The sequence below is a fragment of the Lethenteron reissneri genome, chromosome 24, assembly GCF_015708825.2.
Source record: "Lethenteron reissneri isolate LAM-NWPU_2019-01 chromosome 24, ASM1570882v1, whole genome shotgun sequence".
Classification (NCBI taxonomy): Eukaryota; Metazoa; Chordata; class Hyperoartia; order Petromyzontiformes; family Petromyzontidae; genus Lethenteron; species Lethenteron reissneri.
In genome coordinates this window covers 13,028,164-13,043,067 of record NC_083802.1, presented here as the reverse complement: position 1 = coordinate 13,043,067, position 14,904 = coordinate 13,028,164, and positions in this window count along the sequence as shown.

The following is a 14,904-nucleotide window of genomic DNA, read 5'->3' as shown; positions in this document are numbered from 1 at the left end:
AGCAAACAACCCTCCCCCATTTAGGGATGGCTACACGAACTGATGTAAATAAAAAAATGCATTGACTCGCAAGGCCCTTGACTTCAAGAGTTCCAAAAGGTCGACTCGATCCATCATCAGACCTGTAGAGGGTGGATAAACCATGTACAGCTGTGGGGTGTGAACAGTCGTTGAAATCGAAATCCTGGGGAATCATGGCTTTTGTCAGTTGCGTAATATTGCACCATTCACGACCATGCATGAATTTACATGCAGTTCTCCCATATCCTGGCATTGTGTGTGTGTATATATGTACCCCTATTGAAATAACCCTGACTCAATGAGCTTTTAATAGAAAAGCTATAAACGTATGTGTACACATTCCCTGACGCATCTATACACATACGTGTGTACCTTGAATTACCTGCATAGTTACGCTGTACAGTGTTCCATCGGGTTGCTAACGGTGGGTGTTTGCATATCTCTGTGCATTGTGTGAGCAGACTAGGCAAACCTGCTGAGCAACTCTTAACACGCGCTCCACTGACATTGGCCCTCGCTTTAGTCTGCAAAGCAGTTTTTTTTCTGCCCAATTGTGTCCCATTCTACTCTCCGCTCAACTGTAAATCCTGGGTTTCCCTTTTATTTTGGGACTGTCCGCTGTCGTGGTCTGGTGGAGTATCAAGGTAGAACATCTAACACAGGGCCTCCAAACACATTTGCACATAGCAAACAAAGCCTCGGTCAAAGGTGGGCACAAACTGGTGTCGATATAGAATCATTTTTATCCAATGTATCCACATCTCGAGTTTAAATTGTGATTTTTCTTTTATTTGTGGGGCATGTGCTGCCGGGGTCTGGTTGGGTCAAGGTCAAGAGACGAACAGAGGGCCTCCAAAACGAATAATTTGACCTTTGGCATCATAAATTAGAATAAAAGGGGCCTTATAACCATAAGTCTGAGAATGATGGTTATCAAATTCCATTTTGTTTGAAGATGTTTCGTTTGATGTTATCTTACGTAATTGTGACGTTTACATTTGTTTTGGCTTTGGCTGCTGCCAGATTTATAAAGCTGTGCAGGGTTAATTTAACATCATTTGACTTTACAACCAGATCTGCTGGTAGAGATATAACATTTCTATTAAAATCCAGAAGTAGATTACATTATTGAAGGACAGGCTGAACAAAAACATGTTCACATGGGAGATCTATTTGCCTGAAATGAGTTGTTTTAATAAAAAATAAATTGTGTTTCTAGTTTATAATAATTGATTTTGATTTTTATATTGACAGAGGTCAGTTGTTTTCAGCCAGTGCATAATCACTGCCAGTGTATTTTTAATAAATATTCTGATAACATGTTTAGAGTATAAGCGCACCTTGTTATAAGGCATACTTATATCAGAAGTAATGTGCTTGCTTGTATACAGGGTGGCCCAAAAGTAAGGACACGTCTGGTAATGTAATTTATATTCGCGCTTGCATGAAAATCTTTAAATTGTTTGTTCTTTCAGTTAATATTTTATCTATTGCGTTACTATTTAGTCTTCCCCCATATACAAAACTCGACAAGAACCCGGAATGTACCGAGACTATATAATCGATGGATGTTCAAAGATTACACGTGTAATCTTAAAAAAAATCGTCAATTTCTAAAGAGAATGTATGCATGCGGTAATGTGAGTGGGAGTCGGTTTTCACATTTGTTCAAGTAAATTAACCCTATGTGCCCTGACCTTTGGGCTACCCTGTATAAGGCGTGCTGTTATATAGCTTCTGTTCAAAAATAATAATAAAAGAGAATTGGGATTTTCAAGATTTTTTGGGGACTTTCTATAATTGTCCACGATAGAACCACACACGATGGAATAATGCTTTGCAGGCGATGTCATATGGTCCTTTGTGTCAATTTCACATAAAGGTGGCACATGTTGATGTTCATGTCACATGGCATCACTGCCTGGGCAGTTGCAGGAGCCGAACCTTTGACCCCGCGCAAACAAGCAAGCTTGCTAATCGCATGGCTGTCAAAATGTTCCATAATGGCCCGGTTATAGGTCAGGCATGTTTTATTTAAACCAGGGGGCAGCCCATTGAGACAACACATCCATCTTGTAAAGGGACACATGGGAAAATACAGGGTAATGGTAGACCGGGTATTGGGGTCAGCAGTGGGGCAGTGTCCAGCACCTTGTGCTATGAACCCAGAGGCCGGAGTTTGATTCCTGGCCACGGCTAACATTGACGATTAACAGCTCCTACCCCCCTCCCCCCATCACAAATTTAGTCTTGCCAAGCGTGGTGAAATATGGTCAAACCAACCCCCCGTGACAGAAATGCTGTGTGGAGGCCTTCATTCGGCAGTGGATTGATAAAGACGTGTCCATGGAACGAGCAAAGACTCTGACCGAGGTCCACACAGTGAACGGGGATGTGAACCACACTGCATCTGAACAGCGGCGCGGCTTCCACTGCCTCCACCACCTCCACCGAGGATTACGATGCAGCGCACCGCAGGGGAACAGGTGAGATTTTGAGAGTGGCTGGGATGAGCTTATAGATAAAATGAAAGCTTGAGTACCACGCACAAACATCCACAGCCCTTGGATGAGGGCTGTGGAGGTTCGGGGGGGGGGGTTATTTGACCGTGCTCCACCATGCTCGCCGGTGTGGGAGGGTAATTGAAGGTGGAACTATAGACAACGTAGAATATAGTACAATCTTGATTTGAGGCTTTCGTGACTGCAGGAATCTATACTCTCTGGTTCTCTCGGTAAAGTCACGTAGATAGAAAAAATATATAAAAGAACACGACGTTTCGGTCGCAACACAAGCGTCCGTCATCAGGTGAGAAAGAAAGAACGAACCAGAGATAATGTAACATAGTACAATACAACAATGGATTTTTGTCTGCACCGTCCTCTGCTGCGAGTGTAGCTCCGTAGCAGCAGTAGCCTATAATACCTGGTTTTCTACGCACGGTGGTGGCACGTCCACTCACTATCCTGGCTCATCGGTGCGCAAATTCTGCAAGTGATGAAGGGGGCTATAGAGACGTCTGGCAAGTCAGCGTTATTTTTTTCAAAACATTCTTTTAAACGATGATGGAACTTCGGGGTGGCGGGGTGGGGGGGTCCTGCTCATTACAGGGACGAGCCTCAATTTCACGTGCGCAGTGACCCCTGCTCTGGCTTCGGCTCGGGTCACACTTCCGCATCACCCGAGCGTGCCACTGCCGTGCCAATTACGAGTGCATTATTTCTGCTAAGTGGTGGATACATCCGCTGATTGATAGCTACCTGGCGTGACCCCCCCCCCCCCCCCAAAAAAAAAAGAAACTAAACGCAGGCATGTCGGCGAAAATGAGGGAAACATAATTTCGGTGGATTAATTTTGAGATTAATGTTATGGAACTCCTGGATGTTATGTTAATGTCTCTTCGTTGCATTCCTTTAAAGTGCTTGTTATTTATACAGCATATGTTGTTCCCGTCATTTTGCCGAGAACATGTATTTATAATGTTTTAGGTCGTTAATCCCATCTGTCTGTCTTGAAAGTGCTCGGGGTAAGATCATGTGACTAGGTAACTGATTCGTGTGTGATAAATGAAAAGTTTTTATCCAAAACGTGATGTTTTGAGTTTCAGTTAATGTGTTGTCTCATTTGAGTAAGCAGCAGAGTCTGCCTCTGCTGTTGCAGGTGATGACGTGTGCAGGTGGACTAATTGATCATTGGAACACAAATGCAACGTGGCGTAAAATCCATGAGCCCAGCTCAGACATTTTCACCTGTCGGTACCACCTGAGGTGGCATAGGTTTAGCGGCTCCAATTTGTTCATGTGGCCTCAAATATCACTCACCACTGACGCGAGCTTTGGGCAGGAATCGACCCCTGCTAGCCAGGTTCATAACGCAGTGCGTTAACCACTTTGCCACCGCTCCCTGTCCTGTGGTGCAAAAACAACATTCGTTTCAACATTTAGGCCTTGAGGCCAGATGCAATGCAGCTCAAAAATATTAAAGCAGGTTGTAACTCTCAGTTACTTCCAGCTAACTGCTACATTTTAATGAAAAAAAATTCCACGTAAAAAAATAATTGCTCAAACAATATGTCAATATTTTTTTCTAAAGTTTTAGCAGATGTCCCCATAAAATAGTGGCGTTTGAACATCCTATTAATCCTGAGCAAGCATCAACATGTCGTGTTCAAGGTGTTTTGTCAGTGAATACTGCACACGCCTTGTATCAAATGAAACAAAACAAGAAATACTTTATTTTTGTGCTTCAAATTTTATATGTTCAATGCGCCAAACGAGATCTCACAACTTCAAAAACTCTGACTCGGTTAAATTAAATTGATTCATTAAGAAGTTGACTCCAATTATGTCCCACTTGTGTTTTTTTTTGCATCTGGTTAGGCGGCTCGGAAAGTTGCAAGACGTTGAGGTTGACCCATCATCCTTCTGGGGTCGATAAAATATCTACCACTCCGTGGGAAAGTCAACACAGCATAGTAATGTAGACTTTCCACCATGACTCAGGGTTATAAACAGGCCATGGACGATGCTTCATTGTTAATATTAGCAGGAAACAACTTAAGATGTTTTACTTTTCATATCCTTACACAGCCATTGTGTTAGATATGTATGTGTTGTTGCTGATGTTCGCTTGCCTGTTCTGTTTGTGTTGGGACTGATTTACGTGTCTTACCAATTTTAAATATATTTTTCAGACTATTATTTCACATGTAACACAAACTCTTTGCTTCTTGCTTTATTTCTACCTACGTGACTTTACCGAAAGAACCAAAGAGTATGGATTCCTGCAGTCACGAAAGCTTCAAATCAAGATGTAACACAAATGACATCGGACTGTGCCGAGTCTAAACATCGACTCTAAACATAGACTCTGTTGGTATGCACCTGGTTTCTGAGCTTGTTTTACCAATGCAGTACAAAAGTCGTACAATACGTACTATACACCTTACTTGAAACAGCAATCGTGCTGTGACGGTTCCACCTGAAGACGGAAGCTTGTGTTGCCTCCGAAACGTCGTGATTTTAATTTTATTTAAATTTTACTTTTATTAATTTAAATTTTATTTTATTTTTACCTACGTGACTTTACCGAAAAAAAACCTAAGAGTATGAATACCTACACAGTAATTTGTTCAAGAAGTGCTGGTGCAGAGATAGGCGCACCGCGCTTTGAACCCGGCGTTCTGAATTTTTAGTTGAAGCCGCGGCTGACATCGGCGGCGAGCGATAAGAATTCATCTGAGTCAGTCCTGGACCCAGCCTCTGTTGCTAACCCCACGTCTGAGCTGCGTGGTCAGTTGCGGTCAAACAATCCCCATGACCGACGTGGTGTGGGAGAGGCCTGACGAAGGCTCGTAAATCATTATTTCGTGGAATTTGTTTTTAAATATAAAAACTAGAAGGATCATTCTCCGCTGGTGTCTTAACGTGACAGCAATGTCTCTTAACAGGTGCAAGCCTGGTGTTTAGTTTTCATCAGCATTGCTTTAGGCTTGTTAGGGGGAAACTCAGCAGCTTCGTCCAAACCTCAATTCATCACACTTCCCCGTGAGCCAGATCCTCGTAGCAATCTTCATTGAAATGAAAACTAAGTCGTTACACATTGCACACGCGCCTGCTGATTGGTAAAACAAATTGGAAAGGTGCAGCATTGTTGGTGAGGATGGATTAAGGAAAGACGTTTGCAAAGTCTTCATAATCGCCGCAGTCGTTAGGCCCTCACCCATCTGTGGATTGATAACAAAGTTCATGTATTAGGTATAGCCCTGTGAGCCATTCGGCTCTTGAATCGGGTGCAACCGCAACAAACAAATAACAAAAATATGAACAACATCTTAAAGTGACTATGTGCAAACAGAAAATCCAAGAAAAGACAGCAAAATATTGCAGAAAAAATCACCGTACACCAACCCTGTGCAAATATCCCAGTAGGATGCAAGTCAAACAAAAACAACCACAAGACAACTTAGATTAAGGCCATCAGTCTAACAGAGCTGCACATGAGCACGTTATTGTACTGTTCTTTATTTCCCCTTCATCTGCAAGGAGTGATTTAGGGTTCTCTCCTCCCCGTTTTGCGAGTGTAGCTTGAGCCACCTTCTCTGGACCGCGATGACCGCTGATTGATGCTGATTACGACGCAGTTGGCTTGTTAGGCACAGCCACGGAGAAGCTCTTCTTCTTTTTCTTCTTGACCAGCACTTGTCTCGGTGAATTGTGCTGGTCGAGAAAATAATATAAATAATCATTAAATACGCGTATTCCTTGATGTACAGCCAGACGTCTTGGGCGACCAGCCAATGGCTTCGGTTGAGAAGAGTATTTTTGAGTATTTGGCTGCTAAACATTTCCACACGATAAGCCACTTCGTTGAGCTATTATTTGTGGCCGGGTCGCTTCTGAAAAAGAGCCATATAGCTTAGTGGGCCTTCACTGGTAAAAATACAAAATAAAGTTTTTATAGTTAAGTTAGTTAAGTTAAGAAGGGTGGATGCAAATAAAAAAAACCAAAAGTAAATCTTGGAGATGAAAAACAAAATCAAATTAGAAAGGGAAAACTAATCGATGAATGTGGTAGCCGGTGGCACAGTGACGAACATACTACGCTATGAACTATGGCCATGATCCTCGATCCGCGACTGCACTAACCCGCACCGACCAACGTGGTGAAGTATGGTCAAATAGGGTGGGGTGAGATTACCTTTCTTGTAAGCGGCTCCATCCTAATTAATATCGAATGGAGCCGTTGTTCCTTCATCATTTTGCAATGCAATATAATCATCATTCATTGTAATACAGCTACTCTCTCCACTTTGCCTTCATTTGGGATAAATCGTAAAAAAAAAATTGCAATTCATCTGGGATTAAAAAAAACATTCATTCACAACAGCCCTAAGTACATATGTAAAAAAAACATCGTTCTAGCAATGTTTTTCTTGAGATGAGATCGTCACCAAGTTGTAGGTCTGTATCCGGTTGCATAAAACACGTGTAAGTGACTTTTAGTGCCTTGATTTACTCTGCTCCGTAGTGGTTACTGCACGTGACCACTGGCAGCCAGTTAAGAACCACGTCCATGTTGGTCGGCCCAGTGACATTGGAACATCATCGCTCTCTGAAATGGTAAACCCACCCGTTCTGCACCACCAAAACCTTGTCCCTGTCCCCACAGTGGCGTAGCTAGGATATTTTGCGCCCGGGGACGAACTATAAATTGGCGCCCCCCCCCCCCCCCGTTTAATCATATACCAACATGTAATTACATGACATGTAGGCTGTGTGTGGCGGGATATATAAACTTTTAGGTTGAGGTGTAGATTTGTGCAGTAGTTTCAGGCTGCCGCGCCCGCCGCAATAAGTTATAATGTCACGTTGTAAGCCTCGTTTTGGCGCCCCTTTACCTTGGCGCCCGGGGACACCCCCCCCTAGTTACGCCTCTGTGTCCCCAACATTCTCCACTGCAGAGACAATCATGGGCAGAAAGCACGACTACTCTTCTACAGGGATGGTGGTGGAGTGTGGGCAACTGTCCATCCGCATTTCGATTTAAAGCTTTCGTGACTGCAGGGATTCATCTTCTTGGTTCTTTCGGTAAAGTCACGTAGAAGGGAAGTAATAAAATAATAAAAATAAAACATAATACAATTTTATTTTATTATGTTTTATTTTTATTATTTTGTCCATCCGCAGTTTCTCTCTGTGCACGCTTCATCTTTAGCGAAGGGCGAACCAAATTTAGGGTTCTCCTCCTCGCTCTCAAGGTCGCCAGAAGATGACCCTGATTTTCCTGCTGCTTGTCTTGCCAAGTTTTTGTCCTTCTTCTCCCATGCGCCACGAACCCTGCTTTTGTTTTTGTGTGTCCGATCTGCAGATTAATGTGACCTTGGGGGATGCTCATGTCTGGATTTTCAGGCGGTTCCACCAGCCCAGTGGAGTCTCTCTCTATAATTTATTACCCCTTCTATAATTTATCACACTAAGTGGTGTTTCTTCTATTCCATTACAGGGCTCATCATTGGATGTTTGGTGTTGCCATCTGCCATCTCGTGTTACATAACTGGCAAGCGAGCCCAGATATTGGTTAACCCTCGTGATTAGAAATCTTTTATTTTTAATTTCTAAGTGTTGGTAAGACTAATTAATGTAACAACTTGGCCCATGTTCAGATTCAACATGTGTCATCTTTCATTGCCCGTAGTTTTGGGATTTTGGATTTCCCCATTCGCTTGCACCGGTGCCAAGAGTTGTGCTTTGGATACATGCGTATCCACATCCTATCTTAACACATTCCTGCGGAGGGAGCTGGTAGGAACGTTGGGTTGCTCGGTCAATGGCCAGGGTCAACGCGGCATGGTGTATTCCGCAAATATGGCCGATTGTGAGGGCGGGCACAAGCCGGCGTGAGTAGGTTAAACGTTGAGTTTTATAAGGGCACCACGGGGTGACCAGCCCCTCCCCACCCAGCCCCACCCCTCCCCTCCCCACCCAGCCCCTCCCCTCCCCACCCAGCCCCTCCCCACCCTCCCCACCCAGCCCCACCCCTCCCATTTTTGGATACACGACGGACGGACGGACACAATAATCCCCTGTGGGCTGGTGGAACCAGGTGGTTCCTACCAGTAACATCTCAATTGTAGTTATCATCCCTCTAGGGCTATTCTCTAGCCGCTGCCACACGAAGATCTCCCCATGTTGACACAAACCCTGGCCAGTCCTTTGAAGTTGCAGCCATTTTATTGTCTCTCTTTCCACGTCCTGGTTCATTTAAATTGCTCTGTCATTAAGTTCCGTTTCATATTCTCGGTTCTTTCGGTAAAGTCACGTAGAAGGGAAATAATAAAATAATAATAACAAAACATAATAAAACACAATAATAAAACACGACATTTCGACCACAATGCAAGCAGCCGTCCTCAGGGGAAGAACAGGGCTGTCGGAAAGACAGCGTCTGCATTCAGACGCTGTCTTTCCGACAGACCTTCTACGTGACTTTACCGAAAGAACAAGAAGATAAGTTCCGTTTGTTCACTGTTTGAGCCGCTTCTTTTGACCGAGTCTTCATATTATTTTCCAGGAAGCTCCTGCATTTTGGTGTTTGGCCACAATTATTCATTTTACTTTTTCATTTATGAAAGTAAACATAAGAACCCACGGTGGCAAGATGTTAACTACGTCGCCTGGTATATAGGTCGTGGGTTCGATCCCGACCTTGACGCCTGCTGTATATTTGGAGTTTGCATGTTCTATCTGTGGTCGGGTGGATTTTTCTCCGGGTTCTCCGGTTTTTCCCTCTGCATTTAGAAACATGCGTTTCAAGTATTTGGCTGTTATAAATTTACACGTGATAAGCCACTTCGTTGAGCTATCATCTGTGGCGAGATCGCTTCTGAAAAAGAGCTATACAGCTCAGTGGGCCTTACCTGGTAAAATAAAACAAAAAATTTCTAGTTTTAGTAAAATGTCTATACATATCAAGCAATAACACTCACAATTCAGACATGGCAGGAGACTCTGAGTTCGTTGTTCTGGCTATATAACCTGTCCACTTGACAGCCATGGCTGGCTAGGGGGAGTTTCACAACACACGAGTCGAAAGCACTGGATTACCGTCGTATGCCGGACAAGCTGATCATATTTGATGACGCTTCCGTCGAGTGTTACCTGCAAGCTGCGGCTGCTTCATTTGCTATCGACCCGCAGCCGAAGTCTAAGCCCACAAAACGGGCGCACGAACGCTTCCGCACTTGCTAAGCTCGGCGTCTGCGCAGACTTAATGGGAAGATGCACTGCCCACTTAGAGGGGAGACCGCAAGGATGATTGGAAGGAGTGGTTCGCTACAGTCAAGTGGATACTTATTTATTTCATTTTATTGTACATTATCCCAGACGTGTGACTTGGAGGCACTTGATTCTGATTTAAGGACGTGTCTCTGCTCTGGTCACAAACCCATTTGTCTATTTTCCGCGAGGCCCTCATTACGTGTGCATGATTTGCGGGTGGAGGTGTTTTACAAGAGTGAGAATATATAATCGGCTTTAATATGGCAGCCTTTCGAAAATGCTGACTTCTGGCCCTGTTGACTGGATGAGAGGAAAAAAATCTATGAAGTGTTTGCCGCATTGTCCTAAACTCCGATTCATCATCGCACGTATTGACGTCTCCGATGCAGCCGTGATCCCTTCACTGGCCCGCGAGGTCTCGAGAAATTGGCTGGTCCTTTGGCAAAATGATCTTTGCGAGAAACAAAATATTTGCGTTCATTTTGTGTTTGTTGTCATTCATTCGCTTGCGAGTGGCAACTATGTAACTCGGAAAGCTTGTACGAGTGATTTCGTACGAACACACGCGCACGCAACGCTATTACGGCTTTCGCCGTGGATAGCAAGTGCCTATTTATCACTCAGCGCGAGTAGGAATTGGATTTCCTGTCGAAGCGTTTGATTGATATGTAGAGCGATAAATAAAATGTATGGAAGGTGATGATGCAGGCAAGAGTTAAAATAAGATTAATCATGAAAAAAAGATATTGACGTCAAAGGAGATGACCATTGCTGCTTCCCCTTAAGGCACTGCAAACAATAGCAATGTGAAAAAAAATACTTTAAATATTCATAGATACGGTACATACTGTATATGTGAACAAAAAACCAAGTCATTGCGTGAGCAGTGAGCTTCGCTAGACAATGACAACAATAATACATTAACGCACATTCTGACTCACTCATATTTTCCGAGTGACGATGACTGTTGTACCAGCACAAGTACATCTTGTCATTGTCTGTAAATCATTATGGACCTTTAGCAAAAACATTTTCTCGCCAGTTCTCACAGTTTTATGAATTCTTTCTTAAATGTATCAAGTTTTTTTCCTTGCCTGTCATCTTCTTTACTCCATCATCGATCGATCTACTTTTCAGGGAGAACTGAAACGCGTTTTCATCTTCAATGCCTTGCGATTTAGTAAAAAATATATAGCAAAGAGTAAGAACATTTGAACCGCCCGCAAGGAGAGTTTCAAATCGTAAATGTTGTGGATTTACTCTCCAACACACCGGTGGGCTGAAGTAGTACACTACACTATACACTACTCTACACTATACACTACACTATAAACTACTCTACACTATACACTACACTATACACTACTCTACACTATACACTAATCTACACTACACTTAACACTCCTCTACACTACACTATACACTACTCTACACTATACACTACACTATACACTACTCTACACTATACACTAATCTACACTACACTTAACACTCCTCTACACTACACTATACACTGCTCTACACTATACACTACACTATACACTACTCTACACTATACACTACACTATACACTACTCTACACTATACACTAATCTACACTACACTTAACACTCCTCTACTCTACACTATACACTACACTATACACTATACTAGTAACTAATTGGCGCATTTACCTGACAAACCTTACCGGCTGTGTCGGGTGGTGGAGGGTTACGACGACGCATTTATACTCACGCGATCTAACCCAAACACCTTTATTATGAACAACCCTGAGATTAGAGCTTTCGTCGCGTGCGAAGTTCCCACCTCAAAGGGCTCGATGAGGTTGCCAGCAGAAAGCAGTGTAGCAAGTAGATTGTCGATGTCAGTGTGATAAGGCGTGCTTTTAAGTGTCAAACACTCACGTGCGTGGGTTTAATCCAGCGCCCTTTACAGTTGCCTCCGACAAACAGTGCCGTGCGCTCACCAAGGGTAAACCTCCCAAGCAAGACTGTCCTGACCGTGTGCCTTGACACTTTCAGAGCCAAATAACACACCCAGTGGATGTTTCCAAACGGTGTTGTACACGCACTGTGTTACACAGCTCTTTCCTCAAGGGCCATTGCTCCTGAACAATCTGGACTCTTTTCCTTGCCAAGTCCTCTTAACATTCATTCACACGGGCATTCTCCTCGGCCACGCCAAGGGGTACGTTTTCACCCGGCAAGTCTACATTATATATATATTTTAGTAGGTAAGGCCCACTGAGCTATATAGCTCTTTTTCATAAGCGACCTGGCCACAAATAATAGCTCAACGAAGTGGCTTATCAGGTGGAAGTGTATTACAGCCACAAACTCTAAAACGCACGTTTCTAAATGTCGAGGGAAAAACCGGAGGACCCGGAGAAAAATCCACGCGACCAACGACGAGAGAGATACGAAAAACTCCAAATAAACAGGCGTCAGCGTCGGGAAAGAAACCCACAACCTCCTGCATACCAGGCGAGAGAGTTAACATCTCGCCACCGTGGCGCCCGTCTGTACTACCGAGGATGAATCTGACTTTATAACGTGATTTTGGTGGTGGCTTAGTTCGTAAAAAAAAACAATTACAAAACGGAAATGTGATAATTGTTTTTTTACCCTTTTATCTGGCAACAAAACTGACACCGTTTTTTACGAGGAGTCATGTTTGCATAGACCACAATACCTGTAGTCATAATGCAAACAAAAAACATAACTCTGATAATGTATGCACTGTCCTTGAAGTTGATTGGTCTACACCCGAGACAGTGCATACATTATCAGAGTTATGTTTTTTGTTTGCATTATGACTGCAGGTATTGTGGTCTATGCAAACATGACTCCTCGTAAAAAAAGGTGTCAGTTTTGTTGCCAGATAAAAGGGTAAAAAACCAATTATCATATATTTGTTTACTGTCAAATGAGGTACCCAATGGTGAAAACGTAAATGTGTTCACTGAAATACGAGATCTGGGCAATTTGCCACTCGGTGTTTGGGCGTACATTTGCCAAAATGCAGTCGGTGTGCTTCATTCAAGAATTAATTGACACAGAGCAGTTCAATTATTAATTTATTGTACGCAGGGTGAGCCCAGACTTCGTATTTACAATCGGCAAGGGATTCATAAATAATTGTGCTGCCCCACCGCGATGCCCACGGTAAATTTTTATGCTCATTCACTTGCACCTGAGCTCAGAGCTGGAATGGGTTGGGGTTGGGCCTTCAGTGAGCTGGGGGCCGGGGGGGTAGAACGTGCGTATGTATGTATGTTGAACTTCTTTCGCACCATACGTAACCAACAGTGCTAATCGAAGGTGCGTTCGGGGAAGCCACGGTGGCTTCCCGTTCTCGTGGCGTAAAAAAACGATCGTAAGGTTTTTAACAATTGTCTCATAACATGTGGGAACCAGGGACATGTGACGCCACGTGCTCTGTATGCGCTGTACTTGCTACACCTGTGCTTGTGTGAAACGACCAACAGCTGACATTGCCAAGTGTCTGTGATTCAACGCGGCAGCCACACCACTCAATGGAATTCTTATTTCGTCCGTATTTATGTTTTTGCGTGTATATATATTTTCTTGCGATATGGAGTGGTAAAACCGAGTAAAATTCCTGGACACGTCTAACAGCAGAGGCGAAAGTGATATCCGAACCCTTGCTGTACTCCACCGCAAACTCACACCACTCCACACTGGCCAGCATGGTTGAAGGATGGTAAAAATAAATAAACCCCATGGCAGAACTTGCGTGGGTAGGCCTTCACCCAGCAGTGGATTGACAAAGGGTGTGCAATGTTACATCTCTTTATTCCACCAGCGGTGGCTATGGTGGCAAGGGTTGTTTGGTCACGTAGAGAAGTGTGAAACTATAAAATAATAATGTCGGGAAGACAGCGTCTGAATGAAGACGCTGTCTTCCCGACAGACCTGTTCTTCACCTGAGGACGGCTGCTTGCGTTGTGGCCGAAACGTCGTGAGAATTATTTTATTATGTTTTATTATTATTTCCCTTCTACGTGACTTTACCGAAAGAACCAAGAAGATGAATCCCTGCAGTCACGAAAGCTTTAAATCGAAATTTAAGTGTGAAACTCCTAAACGTATTAGACTGTGATGTGGCCAGAAGATAGCATTGCAGCTCGCGGATTTGTGATTCCATCTATGCAGACATTCCCACGTATGCTCGGGCTTTCTCCGAGTACTTTGGTTATCTCCAATAGCAAAAGAAAAACTCAGAAATGTAGCTGAACCCATTCGAATGCGAGACCTGATGAAATAAATAGTCTTGAAACTCTATAGATTTTTAAAAATTAAATTTTCACGGGGGTCGTTTGATCGCACTGCGCTGCGCTGGTCAATATGGGTTGGTGAAAATGTATTCCTACGATTGTTCAATCACCAGAGCTTTCATGAGGCTTTTAGGCTTTTTCATGAACGGAAGTAATGGGTGCAGATTGATCTACGTGCAGACCCAAATCCATCTCCAAACAGGTGTGCAATAACAAATGTGCAGTTCCTCCCTTCTATTTGAATGTCTGCGGGACTGTCATCTTATTTAAACGCACAATCATTCCATCACAATGAAGGTGATTGCAGTCATTGTGGCGAGAGTTATTGCGTAAAAAAGGGTGCTGGGACGAGTTTAAAACAATCCGGAGATTTCAACTGAAAGTTTCCGGCTTCTAAGCACTGCCCCTGTAATAACAAACATAAGTATCATACTCAAACACTTTCGCACTTGGGTAATTGTTTGTACGTTGAATCAGGAATGAGTGAATATTGACCGACCGAACGACATTTGGCTTGATGAGGTAAGGTGGTTTCGTTTCGTCCAGGCACGATGCCACTACTGGTAAACACAGAGAGAGAAAAAAACGCTTTCTGTAAACTGCTTTGAGGATTTACAGCTTCACCAGACAGGAAGGTTGAGGCAGCCTGCCTGTGTCAAGGAGGATACAAATGTTTTTGTTTTTGTAGGAGGAGGAAAAACTTCCATTGAAATGAGGAGTCTCTTAACTCCAGCCCAGGGGAGGCATCGGTTATCTAAGAAACAAATGGAGGTATTGAACCAGGCATTGACAGTCACAGCTGATTTG